Below are 14,614 nucleotides of genomic sequence, written 5' to 3'. Positions count from 1 at the left end.
GTGGGAGCAGCGGAGAGCCCCACGCTGCCCATCCCGACCTGTCCCGGCTCCATCCCCGCTCCTGCCGTGGGCTGTGAGGGGTTTGGGAACGGGGCACCGAGGGTGTCACTGCTCCTGGGGGAGGAGGAGGAGGGATGGAAGAGGAGGGATGAAGAAGGAGAGAGAGAAGGGATGGAAGTAGGAGAAGGAGGTGGGGTTAGGGAGGAAGAGGAGGAGGAAGGATGGAAGGGGAGGAGAGGGAGGAAGAGGAGGGACAAAGGAGGATCATGGAAAGGAGAAGGAACCACGAGGTCGAGCACTCCCCGAATTCACAGCCCCTCACCCATGTGGGATCATCACCGCCCCATCTCACAGGTGACCGAGGAGGGGGAGCTCAGCCCAGATATCCTGGGGGATCCCTGGGTTGGATTTTTTCAGGGGGGATATTTAAGAATTAAGGACTGCAGAGCTGAGCGGAAAATCCTACTTGGGGGGACATCGAGCGGTCCCAGCATCCCTAAGTGGGGAGATGGAAACGGGGAACTTTTCAGATTCCTGGCACTCCCAGCAGCCTGGGGAGGGCAGGGACTGAGTAGGTGGGGAACCCCCAGTACAAGTGTGACCCCCAACAGCTGGGACAGGGGGGAACCCCTGAAGACCAAAGGGGAGAGACCAGAGATGGGGAACTCCTTGGAGGCATTTTCAGGGCTGAATCTTGGTGTTTGGGAGGTTTTTATGGACTCCAGATGCCCGATAACTTCTAGAGATGGACTTGGGCAGGAGGAACCCCCTAACCCAATGTGCTCAGGAATTGTATATTTCCCCAAACAAGGATTTCCCATTCCCAAATCTTGGCCAGATGGAGAAGGAGGCTGCGAGGAAGAGGAAGATGCCCCAGGAAACCCAGGCAGGTGAGGAGGAAGTCAGTGCCCCTTTCCCCCTCTCTCCTGCTCCATCTCCCAGCCCAGCCTGGCCCCCGGCTGCAGGACAACCCCGCTGCCGACGCCGTCCTGCCGGGGACGCACTGGGGGGATCTCCTTCCCCTTCCCTCTGGCACGGAGGCAAATCCCATCCTCTCCTTGTCCTTCCTCCCCCAGACAAGGAGCTGAGGATGGAGACCAGGGAGGACAAATCCCCACGGCAGAACCTCATGGAAGAGGCCGTTTTGAGCAGCTCCACGGTGCAGGAATACAACGGGGAGGAAAATCCCCGGAGATCCCGCAGGAGGAGGGGCTCCAAACCCATCCCAGGGTGCTCTGAGGAGGAAAGACCCACCCTGTGCCAGGAAGGCAGCCAGAGATCCAGCCAGGGCTCTGAGCTGGTGGTCCATGAGCAGCTTCAGGATGGGGAGAAGCCCTACAAGTGCTTGGAGTGTGGGAAGAGCTTCAGCCAGAGCAACAGCCTGATCCGCCACCAGATGATCCACACTGGGGAATGGCCCTATGAGTGTGGGGAATGTGGGAAGGGCTTCAGCTGCAGCTCTCAACTCATCATCCACCAGCGCATCCACACTGGGGAGAGGCCCTACGAGTGTCCTGAGTGTGGGAAGAGGTTTCAGACCAGCTCCCATCTCCTCGTGCACCAGCGGATTCACACGGATGAGAGGCCCTTCCACTGCCCTGAATGTGGGGAGGGCTTCAAGCACAACTCCAACCTCATCACCCACCAGCGCATCCACACTGGGGAGAGGCCCTACGAGTGTCCCCAGTGTGGGAAGAGCTTCAGCCACAGCTCCAGCCTGATCTGCCACCAGAGGATCCACACTGGGGAACGGCCCTATGAGTGTGGGGAGTGTGGGATGACCTTCAGCCAGAGGTCCCAACTGACCATCCACCAGATGATCCACACTGGGGAGAGGCCCTACGAGTGTCCTCAGTGTGGGAAGAGGTTTCAGACCAGCTCAGATCTCCTCGTGCACCAGCGGATTCACACGGATGAGAGGCCCTTCCGCTGCTCTGACTGTGGGAAGGGCTTCAAGCGAAACTCCACTCTCATCAGGCACCAGCGCATCCACACTGGGGAGAGGCCCTATGAGTGTGGGGAATGTGGGAAGAGCTTCTCCAGGAGCTCTCACTTGACCAGACACCAACAGAGGCACCGGTAAGGGAAGCCCTGCGAGTGCCCCAAGTGCAGGAAGAGCTTCGTGTGCTGCCCCAGCTCCATCCCCCATCAGAGGACCCACATTGGGCAGAGCCCTGATGACCCACGTTCCCAGTGATCTGTGTTGGTAACACACTGGGCTGGAGGTCGTTTTATTTTGTTTTCAATTATCTTTTGATTCATCTTCATCTATTTAAAACAGAGAAATAACAGAGTGGTAAAAATCAACAAATTCATCAAAGGCATCTAAAACCACATTTTACTTGTGCTTCAAGGGAATCTGGGAGATACTTCGGAGGATTTGGGGGTTGTGGGGTTATTTGGTGTAATTGTCTCCATTTCTTGGCACTCAAAGAGACAAGAGGATTCTATCTGTCACCTCAAAACCTACCTATGCCACTGAATCCTACTCAGTCCCTCTTTAAAATTATTTAGTTTCACAGCCCCTCAGGGTGTGATGCCTCATGTTTTAGCTTTCATATTTTTCATATTCTGTGCTGCCTAGGTTTGTAGTTTTGAACTTCGTATTAAGTGTTAGTGAGCTCTCTTCACAGAGTAGGTAGACAAAACAATTCCTTTTCTAGCTTGATACCAAAGACAGTTGTTAGAAGTTTCAGGCCCAAAAGCATAAACAAGGGTGGACTGCAGAGAGAAAACAAGAAGGATGGGACTTGATCATCTGAAGCTGTAACTGGACAATGAACCCAAATATGCAGATGGACCTAAACTTCTAAAAGTATGAGATCAGTTGTCCATTTTTGTGACCATTTTTGGTCCATCTTGGGTGTAGCCCTGGCCAGGCTCTTGCACTGCCCAAGGTGTATCTGTAACGTGCTGGTTGTGAGTGGAGAGACAAAATCCACGATTCATGCTCCAGGTGCTCATCAGACAAAACAGCCTCATTTATTATTCAGAACTCACTTGAATACCAAATTCAAATTTCCCAGGCTAGACACCCATTGGCTGATACTTCTCTCCCTGCCCTGCATCCTGGCCAGTGGTGTGCAGTGGTTCAGACATGAATTAGGCTCACTAAATTAAATTTGTGCTAAAATCTATGGCTAAAGAGAATTTACTGCTAAATTAGATTTGTGTTAAGGCTAAAGTAGATTTACTGCTAAATTTGGTGTTATGTCTAGATTTACCTTGTCCAGTCCTGACCAGCTGTACTGTAACCATACTGTGACAATTCACCCTTTTTGGTTAAATTAAAAAATATAAAATGCTCTCTGTTATCCTATCTGCAAGGGCCCTTTGCAGACATGATAACAGGGACAGCATGGGTTTAATTTGAATGAAGTTTTCCAGTAACTTGACACACTTAATTCTCTTCAGCAAGCAATATGCTTTGTGTACTAAATTGAGTTTGTAACACTCCCTTCCAGGAGCTGGCAGACAGGATCACAATCCTTTAAGCTAACAAGCCACAGGTTAACTACTTATAGTTAAAAGTTACAACTTAACATTAAAAAACAAGAAAGTATTTAGAACTGAGATTATCCGGAACTCTATAAACAAGAAACAAAAAACATTCAACATTTAGAACCGTAAGAAAAACCCAACTTAGCAGAAAAACAATTTGTAAACAAACAGTTTTTAAATGAACTATCTTTTCAAGAGTCTGATTTTCATGGTGAATAAGTTTTTCTGGTTACTCTTCTTTAATCTGCTCCATCACATCTGTAGAGGTGCTGTCAGGAGGGTGTTGTTTGTGTTTTTTGGCTGTATGTTCAACTCTTTCACATCAGTTGCAGCTTGCATTATCACTTCTTTGTCCCTGAGCTGTCCCCTGTGGAATGGGCTGGTGTGGACAGTTTATTTTCCCGTGGCCTTGTTGTCCACACTTGTAGCAATGGGGTGTGAGTTTAACAGCAGCTGTAATAGAATTGGCTAGCATATCCGTGTGATGAGATCCAGTCCCAACCTTAGCACATGCTGTAATCATCTCCTCCAGAGATGGATTCTCTTGAGGTAATTCAGCTATAATTTTTCTAGTCTTGGTTTGCATTATCTCGTGCCAGTTGTAGCATTAATTGACCCCTTGCTTCACTGCATATATAGCTCATTAGGGTTTTATCTTCTACTTGAATAGCTTTGGGTTGGCACTGACAAGTTGGTAATTTTTGTTAGAGCTCACATTGCTAAGTCTTTCACTTGTGTTAGAATTGCAGAGTTCAAGCGAGCCTGGGTTTGGGGATCTTCTGATACTGCTGAATGATTTATTGTATGAACAGCCTTAGCTACTTTGCTTTCTGGGGTCCCACCACACATTCCTCCCTCTTGTTTTTCAATAATTCCTGTTAAAGTGCCATGTGCTCTTTCCACAATGGCCTGTTTTATTGTTATTTGAGGAACGCCAGTGCGGTGTGTTACACTCCAGGGCTGTAGGAAATGTTTTGTTTTCTGTGAGATGTATGTTGTTTTGATGCTATGAGGGATGCTCAAAACAGCAAAGGCTGACTGCCAGTGTGCAATGGCATCCCGACCCTTTTCTCTTGTGTGTTTTATAGCCCATATTGCTGATGAAAAGGTATCTGTGGATAAATGTACATATTTTAAATGTCTGAATTCAGGGATGTGTGTGACATGGGTTTAGCAGATTTGTAAGGCACGCAGTCCACAAGGGTTTGCTCCCATCTGCAGTGGTGCAGTGTGGCCCTGGTGTCCTGATGGGACACTTGTGGTTGGGTTCTTTTTCCCCCTTGGACTGAAGATTGATGAGATAGAGGCAGTTTTCTCTTGTTTGGACTTGGTTGTTTATTCTTCTTTTATCTCCATTACATGTATACAGGGTACAAGGAGCCACAAGCAGCTATGGGCACTAAGATAGAAAGGTGCAAAATGACTAACAAAGATCTTCTTCAAGGATTTTTATATGTTCATTTACCCAATTAACAAATGCCAAGGAGATATTTTTTCTTAGTGACCCAATGACCCAACACTTGTGTGCTGCACTGCAGCATTCTCTATCCAATCACCTACTACTACCCAAAAACCTCTAGAAGAAGAAGATGAAGAAGAAAGAAGGACAAGAGACAACACCCTGAATCCTCCATCTTGTCCTCTATTTTCTGAACTAGTTTAAACTCCAAACTTTAACTTTTTCATGCAGTGACATAAGAAATCTCTTTAATCTACACACTTACACTCCTGGTTTTTCTATTTAACAGTTGTTTTCACAGTGTTATATGAAATTCAGAGTTTTCTTGGATGTCAGAGCCAGGCATCAGAGATAAGGGCACACTCTCAGTGCCTCTGACTCCAACAGTAAACTAAGCTGAATATTGTTAAGTGTTACTCCACTGTTAAATCCTGAAGTCATATAAGTCAGCTTAAGTGCTGTTAAGTTCTTTTGCTAAATTGTGATGTTTGAGGTATAAATGAAGGTATAAGTGAAGTCCTGTTAAGTTTGACCTCTGTTAAGCTCAAACACACACACACACACACACACACGGATGGACGGTTCTGGGTTCATTTCTGGTTGGATTGCCTGGATTTTGTTTGTTTTTGTTGTTGCTTTGTTTCCTTGCTGTGCCTGAAGTGTCCAGTCAGGAGCAGAGTGACTCTTGCCAAGGAACTTTGTGCTGCTGGTGCTTAATATTAAATCTGGTTTTTGCTGCTCCCTTGCTGGGGATTTTTTAAGTGCTCTCAAGCCCTCGTTGGTGACAGGGTGAAGGAGCCCTGGCCCAGGCTCTGGCCCTGGGGGACACAGGGACGCTGTCAGGGGGTCCTTGTCCTGCTGTCCCAGGCCCCACAGCACTTGGGATGTCCCAGAGCCATTCTGTGATGTCCCAGCCTGGTCTGTGATGTCCCAGCCCCTCTGAGATAACAGAACCTACTCTCTGATGTCACAGCCTTCTCTCTGACATCACACACTCTTCTCTCTGCTGTCACACAGCTGCTCTGTGATGTCACAATCTGCTGTCTGATGTCACAGAGCCGCCCTCTGGGATTGTGGTGTCTGCTCTGTGACCTCACAGCCCACCCAGTGATGTCACAGCCCACCCTGTGGTGGCCCTGCAATGTCATACAGAAACTCTGTGATGTCACAACCCACTCTGTGATGTCATGCATTCAACCTCTGATGTCATAGTCCTCTCTGTGATGTCACAGCCCACTAAGTGATATCACCCAGCCCCCACTGTGATGCCACACCCTGCTTTCTGATGTCACAGAATCCCCTCTATGATGCCATAGCTGCTCAGTGACCTCACACAACAAACTCTGTGATGTCACAGCCCCATCTGTGACCTCACACAACCCACTCGGAGCTGTCACACAGCCCCTTTGACATCACAGCTGCTCTGGGGCTCCAGGACACAGCCACAGAGGTGCTGCTGTGACACAGCCCCCTCTGGGACATCCCACAGCCCCTGCCAGTGCTGAGCCCCTGGGAGCTCTGTCTGGGCCTGCTGGTGTCCCTGAGCTGCCCTGGCAGGGCCCCAGCCCTGCTGGGCTGTGCTCAGGAGCTGCTCCTGGCCAGAGCTGTCTCTCTGCAGCGCTGCCCTTGCCAGGAGCTGCCTCTGGGCCAGGAGCCCGGCCCAGCTCAGCAGCACAGACACAGCACCAGCACTTTCATCACCCTCTCGGGCCTTTGGGGCTCTTTGCATCACACTCAGTCCCTCAGAGTGTGCTCCAGAAACTTCTCAAGAACTCAAATGCAGACAGAAACACTGAAGTTTCTTGTAGTTGAAATGAGAGACACGAGTGAGAAAGCGTCCCCAGGTTCCAGGTAGAGCAGAAGACTGGAGGCCCTGATGCCAGCTGGGGACAAGCAAGGGAAAGGTGTCTGTGGTGCTGAGCAAAGCTGGATGTGTTTCAGGAATGCCAAGGGCCAAGGGCTGAGCCCCAGCCCCTGGCAAGGCAGATGCTGTCCCTCCCTCATTGCTCAGGGCTCTTCCCGGGCCACTGGCATGTGGGGATGTGCAATGCCAAGGGCAGCACCATGGGGCGGCCCCTGCCAGGCTGCTGAGCAGGGACAAGGAGGCAATGAGGCCCCAGGGCTGCCAGGGTCACTTGTCCCCTGCTGGCCTCAGGCCCAGGGCCAGCAGCCATGGCCCAAGGGCTGCACAAGTTGCCTCTGGCAGGGCCTTGCAGTTGCACAGCACATCCCTGTGCCCTCTCCAGCCCAGGCTGCCCTGTGGTGTCCGTGCCCTGCGCCTCTGTCCCTGCAGGCTGTCGTTATCCCCCGGCTGCCCCACCTCGCTGGCCCCTTCCTTTGCTGACAGCTCTGCGTATGTCAGAAGGATCCACCATCTCTGAAACCACTCTTTAAACATCTCATGGCTCTCCTCCACTGTCCTCAGTCTCCACCCCACAGATTATACAGCTCGTTTGTCCCTATATAGTCATGTGCCCGAGGCCTCCAGACCCCTCTTTGGCAGATATCTGAGATTTCTGCAAGGTGTTTCCAAATTAAAACCATCTTCTCATAGTGTAAGAACATCACCAGAGGACAGAGCCAACCCGACCTCTCTGTCTCAGCAGCTTTTCTTAGGGAGCAATCCTTGGATATATGAAATTTGGGAGGCCAAATTAAAAATGGTCCCTGGACAAGAATACCAGTTCTTTTCCATGGGGAGGAAGGAACAGAGCCCCACAGTATCAGGGGCCGTTGTGTCGGGACCACCAGAGGCCCAGTGTATTTGTTCTGGTTTAGGGCAAATTTGGGAGAAAACCTCCAGTGGGGCTCCCCCCGGGAAGCAAACCCACGTGGCCCTTTTTTCCCACCCCCCAACCAGTTCGGGAAGAGATTTCTCTGAGAGAAGTGGAAAAAACCTGTTTATTTCACAGGTACAGCACTACCCAGCACATAAATGAATGATATCAAGTTACAAAACCTCTCGCCGTTCAGAAAAGATGACAAACTTCAGAGGGTCTCCTTCCTGTGGGTGTTCACTCTGTTATCAGTCCCTCTGGCGCTGGAAAATGCCGCTGCCCAGGCTGGGCTCCCGGTAGTCCACGGGTGCAAGCTCCCGGTGCTCCCCCGAGTCCCCAGTCCAAAGCAGGTTCGATTCGTTTCAGAAAAAGGGAAAGAAAACAGTCCAGGAAGACCCCTCTGCTCTGGCTAGTTGGAAAGTCAAGGCGATCTGTCTCTTGTTGTCTGTCTGTGCTGTAGTCAAAACTCCTGATGTGGGGGAGCAAGTACAGCCTCTGATAACAGACTCGGTGCTTCTTTTCCACTCACTTTTACTCTCAGATGGAATTTTAAGAATACAAAACCTGTGTCTGGGTTAGGTGGACGAATGGGGATACAATTTAACATCATAATCAACCCAGGACACTTTCTCTCCTGGGGATGTTGTGAGCACGGAGATGGTCACGGCTGATGGGGTCGCTGAGAATCCCTCGGTGTCGGCTGGAGCGTGATCGGGTCGCGAGCTCGCTCAGCAGCACTCACAAGGTCTTATCTGGGGTCGCCAAAATGTTAGTGTTCAGGAACACACATAATCACAGAATGATTATGTAAAGGTGCTTTATTAAGAGCTCTGGGTGTCAGGGGTACACATACCCAAATCTGACCCTTCTTGGTTTTGAGTTGGACATGTTTTTATACTCTATCCTTACATATAACTTACATATTAATTATTAAACTTACATTGTTCTATTGTAAACATTGTTTTTACCCAAGCATGGATTTCTCGTGATCCCCCCCCAGCCCCCTAACATTGTTCCTCATGTTCTTTAAACAATAATTATATCTAATCACATCTAGCAATTGTATTATTTATCATATACTCACTACACAGGTGCAGTTTGACATGATCTATAGCAAGCACAAGGCCTAACATTTCCCACGGTCTACTTTTCCCAGGGCTTGCCAAGCCGAACTTTCTTTCTAAGTCCCCGAATTTTCTAAAATTTTATAACCTTTTACTATCAACTCCACAGTCTCCACCCACCCACCGGGAATCGCAGAACTCCAACCAGCCCTGCTCCCCACCGTGGCCTTGTCTGGCCTGGGGGGGAGGAGGCTGAACCAGAGCCCTGTTACCTCTTCAAAAGCCAGAAACCAAAGAGAAAGAGAAATTCCCGGGCTTAAGTTTTATGGGGTGGTGTTCACAGGTTGATATCACTTTTCAATGGGCAAAACTACTGTCAGTTCTCAGACATGGCCAGGTATTGGCTAGGAGAAAAAACTCCCATCAGCCTCCAGCCACCTTAACTTCCTTAGCTGTTTCTCATTTTTTCTTAAATGTCGATCACACACCAGCACAAGTGACAGCCCCAGTGTTCCCCTCTCTGTGACACCACAGCAGTGACAGCCCCAGTGTTCCCCTCTCTGTGACACCACAGCAGTGACAGCCCAAATTTCCTCCTCTCTCTGACACCTGTTGTGGTTTTAAAGCATTAGTTTAAAAATCGCTGGAAAACTTAGTCATTTTTTCCTGTGAGATGTGGATTATGAGAAGGGCAAAAGAAGCTTAAAACTTAAAAGGAATAGAGTAATTTTATTAACCAAACTACAAGGATAAGAAACCAGAATAAAACTTCCAGAAACCCTTTTTCCCCACCACCCTGTGCTTCCTATCTTTGGGAACTGACAACATAGAGGACAAAAAAATACCTGGTGGTTAAGACGGTAGTAACTTTGCTATAGTCTTTTCACCAGTTTTTGTCGAGAAAAAGAAGTTCTCTTTTGGCAATCTATGGATTTTTCACATGAAAACCATTTTCTCATGGCTTCCCATTGCTCTGACGCCAGTTGCCCCAAAAACTCTGCCATCAGTCCTTTCCTTCCATTTCACAGCACTCTGAGGTGTGTTCTTGGGCCATGATTCAAGGGGTGTCATTTGAAGGATGAGATCTTCAAAGGCAAAAGTTCTCTTCATTTGTCTCTGTGATCATCTCTGGAAACAGAAATTTTTGCTTTGTCTGTTAAGAGCCACAAATCTTCAACAACTCTCACTTCTCCTTTCCTCTTCCAGCATCTCCTAGGATTACAACGACTTCACCCTTTACTCAGCTTCATCAATGAATTACTTTTGCTCACATCTACACTTTGAAATACTCCATCCCCCCAAAATACTGTTTCATGAATTCAAGGAGTTTTTTCAGGACATGATTGTCCCTCTCCATAGCTTGAACAAAAGAAAATTTCAGCTTAATCAGGCATCTCCTTATTCTCTTCCCATCTGAGGTTGAATTCCTTCCCTCGCTTGCTTTGATAGCTGATGCTGTCTCTTTATGTGTTGATCCCTCTGTCTTCCCCTCTCTCTGGAAAAAGGATTAATCTGCAAGTCTCATCTGGCTAGTGAAAGGGTTAAACTCTTGCCCAGGCCTTGATCTCTGCCGAGGCAGCGGCTGGAGCTGCTTCTCATGGAAGATTTTTGGTAGCTGCTCTGGAGGAGTGTGGCCACTGTCTCAGCACGCCTCAGCTCAAGAGCTTTCCCTCCCCTTCCTCGGCAGTCTCTGGTGAAAGCCAGCAGCATCAGAAACTGAAGCCCAGCCAGGAACCAGCCTGGCCCGGCAGCCCCGCTGCACAAGGCTCAGTGAGCCCTGCGAGGGCTTCAGCCCCTCTGGGAAGGGGCTCCTGTCACTTCACAGTCTCCATCCCCCGCCAGGAACCGCAGAACTCCGGCCAGCCCCGCTCCCCACCACAGCCTTGTCTGGCCTGGGGGGGCGGGGGGGAGGTTGAACCAGAGCCCTGTTACCTCTTCAAAAGCCAGAAACCAAAGAGAAAGAGAAATTCCCGGGCTTAAGTTTTATGGGGTGGTGTTCACAGGTTGATATCACTTTTCAATGGGCAAAACTACTGTCAGTTCTCAGAAATGACCAGGTATTGTCCCGGACAAAAAACTCCCATCAGCCTCCAGCCACCTTAACTTCCTTAGCTGTTTCTCTTTTTATCTTAAATGTCAATCTATCACACACCACAGCAGTGACAGCCCCAATCTCCTCTCTGTGACACCACAGCAGTGACAGCCCAAATCTCCTTCTCTCTGTGACACTACAGCAATCACAGCCCCAGTGTTCCCCAAGTTGTGACACCACAGCAATGAGAGCTCCTAATTTCCTTTTCTCTGTGACACCACAGAAGTGAGAGCCCTAATCTCTTTCTCTCTCTGACAACACAGCAGTCACAGCCCCTTTGTTCCCCTCTCCGTGACACCACAGCAGTGACAGCCTCCATTTTCTCCTCTCAGTGACACCCGCTGTGAGCAAAGCAGGGAGCACAGTGCCTGTGGAAAATCAGGCTGCGTATCTTTCTCAGTTTCACCTGAGAAAGTGTCCTGGGAAATCAAAAGGAGGAATTAAAACAATCCTCAGAGATAGAAGACAGCCTTGCAGGTGCTGTTTGTCAGTTTCTTTTTTTCTTGCAAGAGAAGGTCGAGGGGTGGTGCACCCCACTGACCGATGATGGTGATATGTTAGTTTACTAACAAATAAGAGTTTTACCTTTCTGTACTTTCACATATTGGTCTATAAAAGATGATCTGAGGTAATTAAACTCGCTTTCCTTTTCAACTCATAAGAGAGTCTGTGTCGTGCTTCTCATCGTTCCCAATAGCATGACAGGAACCCTCAAAAAATGCATCAAAAATGGGGAACTCCCCCTTGAATCCAAGGGATTTGGGGGAATTTTTTTCCCAAAAGCAGCAGGTTTTTCAGGGTTGCAGGGGAGGAGAGACCCCCTCCAAATTCCTGGAGGTGTCCCAAAGACACGGTCTGCGGAGGCAGTGGAGTGGGACAAAAAGGGCTTTTTAGGGAAATTAAGGGAATCTGGGGGGATTTGGGTGAATAGTAGGGAATTTTGGGATTATTGGATGTCTGGGGGGTGGATCTCAATTTTGCGGGGTCTTGCGTTCCGGGGCCGCAGGATCATGTCCAGGGATACCACAGTTACCAGGAACAGGCATGGGACACCAACGAGATGGGATTCTGCTCAGGAAAACATTTATTCAGCTCAGGAACAAACTCAGATCCAGAGACAGCCCCAAACAGAGGCAGGGAGATGGGGTTTGAGAACCAGGGTGGAGTTCAAGGTCAGGGACCACTGGGAACACAGCAAGGGAGAAACCCCAGGGGCCCAAACCCAATCAGAAATCCCTGGGCTGCCTCCCCACGAGGGGCCCAGGGTGGAGTTTCTTCCTGGGCTTGCAGGGCCCAACCTCTGAGGCAGAGGGATGGAATTCCCTCTTGCCCATGCCTCTCAATTTAACAATGTTCATTTGAAACTAAATCTTTGCCTCCCTGGGCAGGGGCACCTCACACAAAACTCACCCAGGGCTCCCCCTCCCTTCATCATCCCCAAACTTTGGCTGTCTCATTGCAGACCCCACCCCACATCCCCAGTCCCAACCCCATCCCATCCCATCCCTGCTGGACATCAAGACCCCCTTCCCAATCCCTATTTCCCCCATTTCACACCTCCCAAACTCCATCCCACCCATCCTGCCTCACCCAATGCCCATCTCACCCATCCTGATTTGCATCCCACTTCACCCAGTCCCCTTCCAACCCCATTCCACCTGATGCCTTCAGAAGGCTGACCTAGAACAGGAGCTGGACAGAGTTAAGAATAAAGTTTATTAAAAGGCCTTAAAGGATACAACTTGGGCAGTACAAGAGCCTGGCCAGGGCTACACCCAAGATGGACCAAAAATGGTCACAAAAATGGACAACTGATCACAAGGTCTCACATTTTTAGAAGTTCAGGTACATCTGCATATTGCAGATGTTCATTGTCCAATGACAGCTTCAGATGATGAAGTCTCATCCTTCTTTTCTCTCTTCAGTCCACCCTTGTTTATGCTTTTGGGCTGAAACTTCTAACAACTGTCCTTGGTATCAAGCTAGAAAAGGATTTGCTTTGTCTACCTACTCTGTGAAGAGAGCTCACTAACACTTAATAGGAAGTTCAAAACTACAAACCTAGGCAGTGTAGAATATGAAAAATATGAAAGCTAAAACTTAAGGCAACACACCCTGAGGGGCTGTGGAATTGAATAATTTTGGAGAGGTACTGAGTTGGATTCAGTGACACTGAGTGGTTTTGAGGTGAAAGATCGAACCCTCTTGTCTCTTTGAGTGCCAAGAAATGGAGACAACTACACCAAATAACCCCACAACCCCCAAATACTCCCAAGTATCTCCCAGATTCCTTTGAAGCACTAGTAAAATGTGAGGTTTTAGATACCTTTGATGAATTTATTGATTTTTACCACTATTTCTCTGTTCTAAATAGATAAAGATGAATCAAAAGATAATTGAAACCAAAATAAAATGGCCTCCAGCCCAGTGTGTTCCCAACGCAGATCACTGGGAACGTGGATCATCAGGTCCTGCCCAACGTGGGTCCTCTGATGGGGGATGGAGCTGGAGCAGTGCACAAAGCTCTTCCTGCTCTTGGGGCACTCGCAGGGCTTCCCTTACCGGTGCCTCTGTTGGTGTTGGGTCAAGGTAGATCTCCGGCTGAAGCTCTTCCCACACTGGGGACACTCGTAGGGCCTCTCCCCAGTGTGGATGCGCCGGTGTTTGATGAGGGTGGAGTTGTCCTTGAAGCCCTTCCCGCAGTCAGGGCAGCGGAAGGGCCTCTCATCCGTGTGAATCCGCTGGTGCTTGAGGAGATCTGAGCTGGTCTGAAACCTCTTCCCACACTCAGGACAATCGTAGGGCCTCTCCCCAGTGTGGATCATCTGGTGGATGGTCAGTTGGGACCTCCATCTGAAAGTCATCCCACACTCCCCACACTCATAGGGTCTCTCCCCAGTGTGGGTCCTCTGATGGAAGATCAGGCTCTTGCTGTGGATAAAGCTCTTCCCACATTCCCCACACTCGTAGGGCCTCTCCCCAGTGTGGATGCGCCGGTGGGCAATGAGGGTGGAGTTGTGCTTGAAGCCCTTCCCACAGTCGGGGCAGCGGAAGGGCCTCTCATCCGTGTGAATCCGCTGGTGCCTGAGGAGAGTGGAGCTGGTCTGAAACCTCTTCCCACACTCAGGACACTCGTAGGGCCTCTCCCCAGTGTGGATGCGCTGGTGGATGATGAGTTCAGAGCTGCAGCTGAAGCCCTTCCTACATTCCCCACACTGATAGGCCCATTCCCCAGTGTGGATCATCCGGTGGCGGAGCAGTTTGGTGCTCCGGCTGAAGCTCTTCCCACACTCCAAGCACTTGTAGGGCTTCTCCCCGTCCTGAACCTGCTCATGGACCACTAGCTCAGAGCCCTGGCTGGATCTCTGGCCGACTTCCCGCCACAGGGTGGGTCTTTCCTCCTCAGAGCACCCTGGGATGGGTTTGGAGCCCCTCCTCCTGCAGGATCTCTGGGGATTTTCCTCCCCTTTGCATTCCTGCACTGTGGAGCTGCTCAAATCAGCCTCTTCCATGAGGTTCTGCTGTGGGGATTTTTCCTCCCTGGTCTCCATCCTCAGCTCCTTGTCTGGGGGAGGAAGGACAAGGAGAGGATGGGATTTTCCTCCGTGCCAGAGGGAAGGGGAAGGAGATCCCCCCAGTGCATCCCCGGCAGGACGGCGTCGGCAGCGGGGTTGTCCTGCAGCCGGGGGCCAGGCTGGGCTGGGAGATGGAGCAGGAGAGA

General features: G+C 49.7%; 2 pseudogenes; one reads left to right on the top strand and one right to left on the bottom strand.

Moving 5' to 3' along the window:
- The window catches only part of LOC131586382 (zinc finger protein 208-like), a 761,426-nt pseudogene extending 746,989 nt beyond the window's left edge, over positions 1-14,437 (bottom strand).
- The window catches only part of LOC131586383 (zinc finger protein 850-like), a 434,360-nt pseudogene that overhangs the window by 331,121 nt on the left and 88,625 nt on the right, over positions 1-14,614 (top strand).

The sequence above is a fragment of the Poecile atricapillus genome, chromosome 19 (assembly GCF_030490865.1).
Source record: "Poecile atricapillus isolate bPoeAtr1 chromosome 19, bPoeAtr1.hap1, whole genome shotgun sequence".
In the NCBI taxonomy this organism is placed as follows: domain Eukaryota; kingdom Metazoa; phylum Chordata; class Aves; order Passeriformes; family Paridae; genus Poecile; species Poecile atricapillus.
The sequence above is the reverse complement of the archived record's forward strand: the minus strand, read 5'-3'. Positions and strand labels throughout refer to the sequence as shown.